The sequence below is a fragment of the Hemibagrus wyckioides genome, linkage group LG23 (assembly GCF_019097595.1).
Source record: "Hemibagrus wyckioides isolate EC202008001 linkage group LG23, SWU_Hwy_1.0, whole genome shotgun sequence".
Taxonomy (NCBI): Eukaryota; Metazoa; Chordata; class Actinopteri; order Siluriformes; family Bagridae; genus Hemibagrus; species Hemibagrus wyckioides.
Genome location: NC_080732.1, coordinates 1,642,354 through 1,653,859, shown reverse-complemented (window position 1 = coordinate 1,653,859; position 11,506 = coordinate 1,642,354). Strand labels below are relative to the sequence as shown.

General features: G+C 41.4%; 1 protein-coding gene across 4 annotated transcripts in view; it reads left to right on the top strand.

Moving 5' to 3' along the window:
- Nucleotides 1-4,661: 4,661 nt before the first annotated feature.
- ctnnd2a (catenin (cadherin-associated protein), delta 2a) overlaps nt 4,662-11,506 on the top strand; it is a 298,449-nt gene continuing 291,604 nt past the window's right edge. For all 4 annotated transcript variants that reach the window (XM_058376504.1, XM_058376506.1, XM_058376508.1 and 1 more), the window contains exon 1: nt 4,662-4,916. The gene's annotated coding sequence lies outside the window, so the exon portion shown is untranslated. The remainder of the gene's footprint in view (nt 4,917-11,506) is intronic.

Sequence of the window (11,506 nt, the reverse complement as noted above, 5' to 3'; positions counted from 1 at the left end):
AGTTCTTTGCTTATTAAAAGGTTTCTACTTTAAATCCTGACACTTTCCACTGATTATGTATTAAATAATGAGCAACAATTTGGAGTTTTTCCTGAACACTCATTTGATACGTATATTTCTTTAAAAAAGAACTTCACAGGTTCTTTAGTAGGAGAAAATAATGAGCAACAGTTAGAAGTTTGTATTGGACTCAGTTTTCAGTAATCACTGATTGTTGAGCAGTTAAGGGTTCTTCGTAGCTTCGAAATAGAAAAATGATAGAAAAACACTGAGGCAGGTTTCTGCATAAACCTTTTAATGTCCAGGGATGATGATGAACGATCCGAACGAAGAACTCATGTAAATGATGCTACGATTAAAACAAAACTAAGTTTCAGGCAATGAGTGTTTACTGTAATTGCTTTTGTGTATGTCTGTTTACTTCACTGGGATACAGAAACCCTTCTTTTTATTCCGCCAAATCTTCATTACAGTCGATCACATCATGATGACGTTCTCCAAAATTCATTACCATGCCCTGGAAAGATTTTCAATCTCCTGCTCAGCGTCTGAGTCGCACCGTGAGCCTCGGCTCGTCTGCAGTAATATCGAGCCTCCTCATTTCTTTCGATATCGAGTGCCGTGCCTCGGCGATGCCGTGTTCCCTGAAGCCGAGCGACAGATCCGACTGACTCAAAGGGCATCCCGGCTTTTGTTTACAGTCTGTTCAGACGAGATGTGAGAAGCACAGCAAAAAAGGAAACCGCTTCAAATGATGCCTTCACATTATTGTGAAGCTCTCTCTCTCTCTCTCTCTCTCTCTTTCTCTCTCTCTCTCACACACACACACACACACACACACACGCACGCTCACTATTGACTGAGTGCAAACAATTTTTTTTAGTGCAAACATTTACCTCAGTCATAGACCTCCTTAAAAGCATTCCTTTACAGAGTCAGTGAACTGAAAAATACAGTTATACCTCGGCTGAATGCAGGGGCAGAAACGAGATGATTCATTTTCCATAACAGAAGCTCTGAGGTTTATATTAAATGCGCTTCTTTGCAAAATATTATCATTTCTCTAGACTTGTACAGCAGATACTGTAGCACATGCATTTTTGTAATTGTTGAGTTTTCAGGAGATTTACAGAAACAGACTTACAGTGATGCAAAGGTCTGTGAATCTGATGTAATGTGACTTGATCCAGAAATAGAGAAATCAAGGATGAATGTCAAGTTGGTGGTTCTGTATCAGAAGAAGAACTGAGGACAAGAGGCCTTTATTATCACCACACAAGAATTTTTTTTTGCAGATCCAAGCTGAGGAAGTTGGGGTCAGAGCACAAGGCCTTGCTCAGTTGCCCAACAATGGAGCTTGGTGGTGAGACTTGAACCCTGATCTTCTGAGTAACAACCAAGAACCTTAACCACTTGAGCCACCACTGCCCCAAACATATGCCACCACTGCCCCAAACATGAGCCACCACTGCCCCAAACATGAGCCACCACTGCCCCAAACATGAGCCACCACTGCCCCAAACATGAGCCACCACTGCCCCAAACATGAGCCACCACTGCCCCAAACATGAGCCACCACTGCCCCAAACATGAGCTATCACTGCCCCAAACTTGAGCTATCACTGCCCCAAACTTGATCCACCATGCCCCAAACGTGAGCCACCACTGCCCCAAACTTGAGCCATCACTGCCCTAAACTTGAACCATCACTGCCCCAAAATTGAGGCATCACTGCCCTACTTGTGCCACCATTGTCCCAAACTTGAGCCACCACTGCCCTACACTTGAGCCACTACCCTGCCAAACTTGAGCCATCACTTACCCAAACTTGAGCCATCACTGCCCCATTTGGGCCATCACTGTCCTTCTTGAGCCACCACTGCCCCAATCTTGAGCCACCACTGCCCCAATCTTGAGCCACCACTGCCCCAATCTTGAGCCACCACTGCCCTAGGTGAAGGAATGAAAGAGTAAAAAATTTCACTAGACATCTTCAAAAAGCAGTTTTACAGAAAATTCAGGACATTAATGAGCAAGAAGCAGCAGCAAGGAAGACTGAGAAGGAGGAACCTTAAGAGAACTTGAAGGAACCCAGACAAAACCCAAGAAAGATTCCCAAGAAAGAGTTTTGTGGAAGACATCAAGAGAAAAACCTGTGAAAGTAAAGAATCCAGAGAAAGTCCTTCAAGGAGAAACCCAGAGAATGACTTTGAGAAGGAACCTAAAGACCTGGAGGAGGAGCCCAGAGAAAGCACTCTGAATAAATGGACAGTCTAAAAGGTTTTGAAAAATGTCTGATTTTTAAGTGCAAGTGAATAAAAGGATAAATGTTCCAGCGAAGTGCGACTACGAGTACAAAATGCAGAGCTGATTGCTGGGAATGATTGAAAAAAAAAATACAATACCTTACAGGGTGCATATGTGATCAGAATTCAGGTGGAGACTCTCAAGGGCAGGAGATACGTTTCAGCAGGCCCGAGACTCTTAAAAAAATATAAAAAACCCTAAAATATCTAACACCCACATTGTTTTCCGAACACTGTTCAGATATCCTGGGATGGGAAAAATTTACATTCAGCACCAAACACCTGCAATATTCAGCACCATGGCTCCTATACCGGGGTTCTCGAAGCTCCAAGCTGATTTCACATGACGTAAAATGAAGTCTCCTAGATCCAGAGCTCTTTTAGCATGCGTCGCAGCAGGAGCAAACCTGTTGAACAGAAATAGGAGAGAGATTAGCATTGCAAATATGCAAGGAATCCATTCAGCACAGTGGGATACGTCGCAGCAGCTCCACGCAAGGAAGCAGCATTTCTCCTGAAAGCTCACGTGCAGTGCTGGATTCTTCTCTGGTTATACAGCCGATCAGTGATGGAGAGACATGATCAGGTTTTTAACTTGCTTATTTGTCAAGGAGATGTGTGTGTACACTGTTGAACTTGGTCCTGAAAGAAAAAAAGCATCAGAAAAGCCATTAAAAAAAAAAAACAGTCCTTAAAGATATATAATATTTCAGTCGACACACGAAGCTTAAATATATTACCAGAGACACTTTAGAGGTTATTGATTTTCTCATGATTTAAAATCTATAAAATATTTTATTTGGTTGGAATATAGACAACACGAAACGGCTCACCAAATCCAGATCCATTCCCGAATCGACGAGCCCTAAAAACACCACAAGCATCTGAACACAACTTCAGCATCTTCTGTATAGACTTCAGAGCTCTGTAACTCAACATAACATCCAGGAGGAATAACTCAACATCTCACACATGTCACATTAAACAAGAAGACATTATACACTATATTGCCAAAAGTTTTGGGACACCCCTCCAAACGATTGAGTTAGGTGTTGTTTTTCAGGGGTTGGGCTCGGCCCCTTAGTTCCAGTGAAAGGAACTCTTAATGCTTCAGCTTCATACCAAGACATTTTGGACAATTTCATGGTCTTTGTGGGTATAGTTTGGGGATGACCCCTTCCTGTTCCAACATGACTGCACACCAGTGACCAAAGCAAGGTCCATAAAGACATGGATGAGTGAGTTTGGTGTGGAGGAACTTGACTGGCCTGCACAGAGTCCTGACCTCAACCCCATAGAACACCTTTGTGATGAATTAGAGCAGAGACTGTGAGCCAGACTTTTTCGTCCAACATCAGTGCCTGACCTCACAAATGTGCTTCTTCTAGAGGAATGGTCAAAAATTCCCATAAACACACTCCTAAACCTTCCCAGAAGAGCTGAAGCTGTTATAGCTGCAAAGGGCGGGTCAACTCCATATTACATTTATGTGCGTGTAAAGGTAGATGTCCCAGTTTTGGCCTGTCTCGGGGTCTCCCAAAAAATCAAATCCTATAGTCAGCCACCAGCCTGGAAAGTTGGTGGAGATCATTAGCTTCTAGCCATGTGTGTGTGTGATTCCTGCTTGCTCCACCTTCATCTCCATCTGCTGAACATGTGCTTGTGTTGTTTTGTTGTTTTGAGTAGAAGAGTAACAGCTTGCTTCATCAATCCAGGTGATATTTTAGGTTCTTATATGGTTCTTTGTCCGGGAGGATGGTTCTATAAAGAACTTTATCATCCATGGAACGTTTTTGGTGCACAAAAGGTTTTTTAGGACTACAGAAATGTTCTTTATGGCACTAAAGAAGAAAAAGGCTTCTTTTAAGAACCTTTTACTGAAAGGTTCTTCGTGGAAACAAACATGGTTCTTCTACAGCATCACTATGAAATCCCCTTCTTGGTTCTTCCTGGTATCTTTATTTTTAAAAGTGGCAAAAGCTGGAGGTACATATTAGACCTTAATAAAAAATAAATAATAAAAAACTGACCACTTACACATTTCTAAATATTCTAAAGTTATCGAAGGTGTAGACTTCAGAGTGCACTTCACCACCCAGGGTACCATTAATCACAATTATATCTCTAATATTTTGATAAAACATATAAAATATATGAGAATACTGACTCTTATTTCATAAAATTTCACTTAAAATCTCAAGGTTGCTGAAATATTTTTTTAATTGCTCCCATGTCACGTGATCAATGAACAACGTTTTCAATTCAGCGGCAGGTGGCGCTCTATGATCTTGTATGTCTGTGTGTGTGTGTGTGTGTGTGTGTGTGAGAGAGAGAGAGAGAGAGCTGGGTTGGTGTGTGTGTGATGCGGGGTGGAAAGCCTCCGCCGCTCCGCTCTGTAGCTCTGCCTCTCTGTCGCGGTGATCCACGCTGCGCTCGCGCCCTTCCTTCCCACCGCGGACATCCGGCCAACTGATCCGTCTCCTTCCCTCCCCAATGAGAGCATCATCCTTCCTCTGGTGAATACAGGGACTCAGAGCGGAGGAGGAGAGGAGAGGAGGATAGGATAGGAGGAGAGGAGAGGAGAGCGGCGTTTCCTTTGCTCCCCGTCTGGTGAGTGCGCAACATCCATCCTGCTTCTTCTTCTTCTTGTTCTTCTTCTTCTTTTCTCCATCTCTTCCAGCTCTCTGTGTGTTCGGTGATGATAGGATGCTCTAGAAATCCAGGATGGGCGGAAGTCGCTAGACTACATGGCTTTCTAGTCTACTGCACGAGGCGTATTTTAGTGTGGATGTTAATGTTGCAAGTTGTGACTCGTGTGTGTGTGTGTGTGTGTGTTCTGTTTTTTGGAACAATGCTGGACGCGTTAGAGAGCAATTTTGGAGCAAAATGGGCACGCACATGCAAATGGAGTACACACACACACACACACGTGATAAATCTATTTTATCCGAACTATTTATGAAGAAGTCAGGAGGTTGTAAGGATTTCACATCAGTTTTTTACCTTTGGAACTAGTACTTATATTTGCCCTGGGAAGGTGTGTGTCAGGTGTCAGGTGTCTCAGTGCTCTACATTAATGTACTTTCTAAAGTTTACATGTACACACACTAAAGGTACAAAAGGTGTCTGATTGATGGGATGACGAGCGGCTACATACTGTCCGGTTCCGTACTTTGGATACCTGAGTGTAGATGCCTTTCGATTCTTGTTTCAGAAATCATTAAGGTACCGAACTGTACGTTGTCCTCGTTTCTGTGGTCAAGTTAATTAAAAATCGAATCCAGGTCAAATGTACAAGACCTGTGTCCGTACAAGGTCATAGTACGGTTTATTTCTGAGAAGGCTGGACTCTACATTGTTGGAGAAAACAGATTCGGGTCTGGAAAGAGAAGCAAAACTGTCAGAAATAAACCTAACCAATGGGACCGTTCCATGTTGCTGAGGGGTTTCGTTAAAGTGGCGCGCTTTGTGTTTATGCTACGTGTCAATAAACCTTAAAATGATCTAAGGCATTTAAGTGGACTTTAGCAAAGCTAAATGAAGATACACACTGAAGGTACTGTGTCAGGGATGAGGTTTTGGTTCCTTGTCATGTTCCTCTGTGATCACTGCAGCAGAAAATCCATGAAGTCTCCGTCAAACACTGCTAAAATATTCAGCTCTCTGTTTGGGTTGTTCTTCCCAAGTTCGAGTTTGACACACACACACACACATACACACACACATACAGAAAGTGTATAATTCTTGCAGTGAAAATTGTAATCCTCAAACAGTGCACACATTAGTCCAGAGTCAGGTCATGTTTGCTGGCGTGTAAGTATCTCCGGACGTTGTTGACTCACAGCACCGCTTCACCCGTGACTCCCATGTTCAATCGCTCGCCCTTGTTCTTTCTGTGCTGCATTAATATTTAGGAGCTCTGCCTTTTTCTCTCACACGGTTATCGCGCTGAACGCATGAGCGTTCACCCTGCAGCTCTCTCGGCTCAAAGAGATTAATTGGTGTTGGTGTCGGCGCTGGAATCGAGTCAAACAGTCAATGTTTAATGAGTCACGCTCGGGTGGGAATGAGTGACTGCTCAGGTCAAAGGTCAGACGGCTTTCTGTACGGTTATCATCACGATCCTAATAAAATCAAATGAGTTTGTGTGATACCATAGCGCTCCCTCTAAATTAACACAAGCTATCGTTTCTATAGTAACAGCTCGTTCACCTGTGTAAATATATAATCTCCAATGTAGACAAGGTTTCTTGACGTTTATTTAATGTTCATGGAAGGAGTCTCCAGTGCAAGGTCCTGTATAAGGAGGAATAAAACATAAAAACACTGCAGGTTGTGTTGTTATAGGAAAACAATCAACTTTTAAAGGTTTTATTAATTCTCTGTGTCTGATTATACGATATGACAATGCTAGGAAAATCCTCTAATGATGAATCTGTGATGAAAGTATCTTAGTGGCTAAGGAGTTGGATTACTGATCAGAAGGTTATGAGTTCAAATCCCAGGTCCACCAAGATGACACTGCTGGACCCTTGAGCAAGGCCATTAACCTTTAATTGCTCAGTTGTATAAAATAAAATCAGTTGTATTTCGCACTGGATAAGGACGTCTGCCGTAAAGCAACTTTTTTTTACGTTATCGATTGGCGGGAATCGTCTCTAGGCGGAAAACAAATGCGTAAAAACGCAAAAAGTTGAGTTTGAGTTAATTAGGAGGTTCGTTTCGCAGCAAGTTAGTGTGTTTTGGTTGCATTTCTCCATCGCTGCTTTTGTATTTCTAGCTGATAAAACCTCACGATAGATAAATTAGCATCACGTGATACTCACTGAGAGCGACGATCTCAATCCCAGATCGTTCGCGTCGTTTCTGATGTGATTTTAGTATTTCAGGCTGAAAAATGGCAGGATGTAAAGCCAGCTTTCCTGAATGCCGGTTTCTCTCAGGACGCTCTGCTTTCTCTGGTGTGTTTTTCATCAGAAGATTCGGTCAGATTGTGTTTTGGGTAATTGTCACTGGAGCTTCTGGTACGGCAGAGCGAGCTGCCAAAAGGCATTTCTCTTGATTGTCTTCCACGCCATCGCGCTCACTCTCAGATTGTTGTTGTGTGTGTTTTTTTTTCTTTTTCTTTCTTTTTTTGCAAGGCAGCATGCTAGAAAATTGCCATGTGTTCGAAGATTAATAGCAGAGAACAGGCGATTTGTTTTTTGTTTTTTTTTCTGAAGCAGTGCTAATTTAACAGATGGACTTCATGAATGTTCCTCAAGGCCCGATTTGATGGAGACGGAGAGTAATGGACTTGTGGCCAGGTCATCAGGCATGCACAGAGCTGCTGGAGGAAAAGAACAAATTCACACCGTAATGTTGTCCAGCGATTTTTTTTATAAACCGGCATGTTTACGAGGTGAATTTCCGTCATTCCCACATTAGCTTACAACACCGAACGCTAAAATTCTCTCTAGTACGCATTTTTATCAGTTTAAAACTACAGTACAACCATATAGAATAATGAAATAAAATCTAAAGATCTTGGTAATGAAATTTTGACGCGTTCACGAGACAACAATAAAATAGAAAAATAAAAAACACTCTGGAAATATCGATAAAAAAGAAAAATTTATCTTCATGAGCTCGATGTTAAGACGGATGAAATTTAACAGATGAAACAAAACAAAATATTCGACATAATTTCTTCCTTTACTATAAACCTGAAAAACATTTTAAACCTTTTTTTTGTTTTAAAACTACTACTCTTATTTCTAAAACTACTAAAATTAAGTAAAATTACTAAAACTTTTCTTTATATTTGTCTTCATTATAAACTTTACAACTTACAACTAACTTTTGCACCGGAAAGGTATTCTGGATCACAACTGAGAATTTACTGAATACGCAAAAATTTACACATCTACTTTATTGATGTCGAGGAAAATAAAAAGCCCCAAGCACACGTTTTAAATGGCTTTTTTATGCAAATGAGCTATGCTTTATGCAAATTAGCATATTTTATGCAAATGAGCTCCTAGGTTTGAATCTGAATTCTTTGTGAAGTGGTTTTTATGAGTTAAGATCGCTATAACTAAAAGTAACACTTTTTGTTAATTTGAATATAACACAAATTGAAGCTCATGTACGAGTTTGTTCTTGTCCCGAACTAACAAATAAAATAAATAAAAGCCGTGCCGTCCTCGTACAAGCCACCCCCCCACCCACAACCGCACCTCTGTCACACACCTGATTAATTTCATCTCAGGTCATGTCACGTTTCTAACCACTGCTAATATCTTTGCGTCCTGGCCTCCATTTTCTTGACAGTTAATTTGACACCGCAGGCGTGATCGGGAAATTCACGTCAGGATACGGACATGACGGACGACGGGAAGGGGTTCGAACAGAATCGACCTCCTGGTCGGCGCGAACACGTCGCAGTCGTGCGCTAACGGTCTTTTTTTGATTGTTAGTGCCATCTTTTGCGAACTCATTAACTTTGATGAGAGACAAACCTAATCTAATTCAGTTAGTTAGGAAGTTGGAGAGTAAATCCGTTATATTAGCGGTCGTAATTGAAGCTTATACACTGCATCCAGAGCGTTCGCTATATAATCTACTTCACACCTAATTGCTTCTGTAACACGGCTGAATTTCTCTGTGTATTTTCTTTAACAGGAAACTTTCTCTCTCTCTCTCTCTCTCTCTCTCTCTCTCTCTCTCTTCTATCTGAGAGCATAATTACTACTCCAGCTCTGTTCTGGTGTTTACCAAGTTTGCTTTGGAGAGTTGGCATCATGCTATTAGTGTGAAGGCCCTTTGATATGGAAATCATATTCATAGCACATCACTATGACAACATTTCATTTCTCGATGACTTTCCAACCTGCTTTGCCAACACGCAGATGCTTATGCTTCAGTTTGCACACTCGGGATGGTGTGTACAGATATACAGGCCTCAGACTCAGAGTTTTTTTAAAAGCATCATAAGTCTAGATTTATCCGGAACACATCCGGTGAAAAATGATGGACAGCTGTTTATTTTCTGATCTTTGTTGGCGCATGTGCTTTGGTCTGATTCACCAGTTTATCTCCTCTAATTACTCCATTACTCTTCATGGGGTCACTGATTCATTGTGATTGGTCTCCTCTAGGTGGCGTCGTGGTTGTTCAATATTCTTGGTATTTTTTTAAATGATGTCACTCTCCATGGTTTGTTTGAAAGGTTAGGATATTTTTATTTTATGCCTCCGGGGTTCTCCATCCGTCTGATGTTTGTAGGCTTGATACAGAGCGATGATTATACGTGGCATTTGATCTGATTAGATTTTTGAATTTAACCAAACAGGATCAAGGTCACTGCAAGGTCAGGTATACGGAATTGTGTTTCTACAGTCACATTATGTCATGATTGATAGAAGTACTTCAACCCCTCACCGAAGTTCTCCCCAATTCTTTCATCCATCTCACACAACCCCAGCTGATCATATAACGTCTAACAGCCAGAGAGCGTGAAGGTTAATGTACCAGAACGTCCAGTCGGAGGAGAGCGATGTCCGCCCTCTTCCACATTCTCTCAAAAATTGATGTTCGTTGCTTCGTGCTTTTACGACACTGATGCTCTCTAACGAGCTCTGAGGACTTCCAGAAAGCAGGTCAGGTCGACTCCATGTGACTAATGACAGGGCAGCAGAAGGAATTTAGTGATCTGGTGTCCCTCAGTTCCTGTCTGGTTCCTCTCAGGATTTCTTAAGTGTTTTCTTCATCTCACCAGTGTTGTTCGTTAGGGATGTAAATGTAGATGAACAGTAACAGCATTGTTCCTTAGGGAGCTGAATGTGCATGTTACAACATCTAGTGTTCCAGGATGTTTTTTAAAAAAAGAGCCCCATTACACAGTGTAATAAAAGCATAAACCGAGCGACTAATCCCCGTCTGCTGAGTCACGGCTGTCTGTCTGTGTTTACTCGTAGACAGGAGCATGAGGTGAGGAGATATAAAGATGAAAATTAAAGAATAAACAGTATGCTGTGCAAGCAGCCGTGCAGGAAACCTACTGATTACAGAGGCGCAATCCATCATAGTGGACGTGTTGTTTTTTCTTCTTCTTCTTCTTTTTTCCGTCTTCACTTCACTGCACTCTCTCTCATTTTTTTCCCTCATACACATCTTTATGGATAACGTGCCAAATAACTCGATCAGAGCTCCGGAGGTTTGACTAAACCTTGTGCTTTTCCGTGTCCTGAAGAAAACATCAGATTTTCGTCTCACACCGCCGACTGGAACGCCTGTATTTTTAGCGCCGCTTATTTTTAGCGCTGCTGCAAATCCGCTGCCCCGCCAGACCTCTTCCCATGGGGTCACTGATTGGTTCGTTTCTGTCTGCAGGGAAAAAATGAGGGAAGGGGACGTTTTCACCCAGATTTTTTAAATCTCCCTCAAGGTGTCATTTTAAACAGTTTGCATCTTGGTGAAGATCCTCGACTTAGCATGTCCATGACTGACTCAATGCTTCCAAGTACGCTAATCACCTGATTAGCAAATAATATCAGAATATCTTAATATCTTTCTGGGTTCATTAATAGTTTAGCTAATGCTAGCATATTGTGTCATTAAAACCAAAACAATATCAAACTTAAGCCTGCTAGCTTATTAGCTTGTTATCGATACTGCACATCTGGGACTCATGAGAGATGAAAAAACTTCATTGTGTCTGTAATTAATAGAAAGAATTGAGCAATAAAACCTGTTCGCTTTCGTGGAAAACGGTTTGCTGTTTCCTTCACGTTCAGACTTCCTGTCATTGCTGCTCGTTCTTATAAAAACTGAAACAACTAAAATATTTTTCTTAAAAATAATTCCTCAATATTTTTTTTAACTTTGCAAATAATGACTGAAATTCAATTCATTTCTTCACCAAACATTTCCCGAACTCCTGAATATCTGAGTGTTTTCCTCTCATCGCTCAAACGCTGCACATTTCTGAAAGGAAAACTAGCTACTAAAAACTAGCTAAGATAAATACTAAATACAAGATATAAACCAATAGCCATGACTGCTAGCAGGACAGGAAACTATTTATTCATCGGTTCATCTTCGGTGTCTTCATCTTCAGAGGATGAGACACCATTACATTCCTCAGCAGCCTGGCTAATAGATATTTAAAGCCATTACCTGGGTTAACAGCAAGCTAATTATTATGTTAATCAAATTAT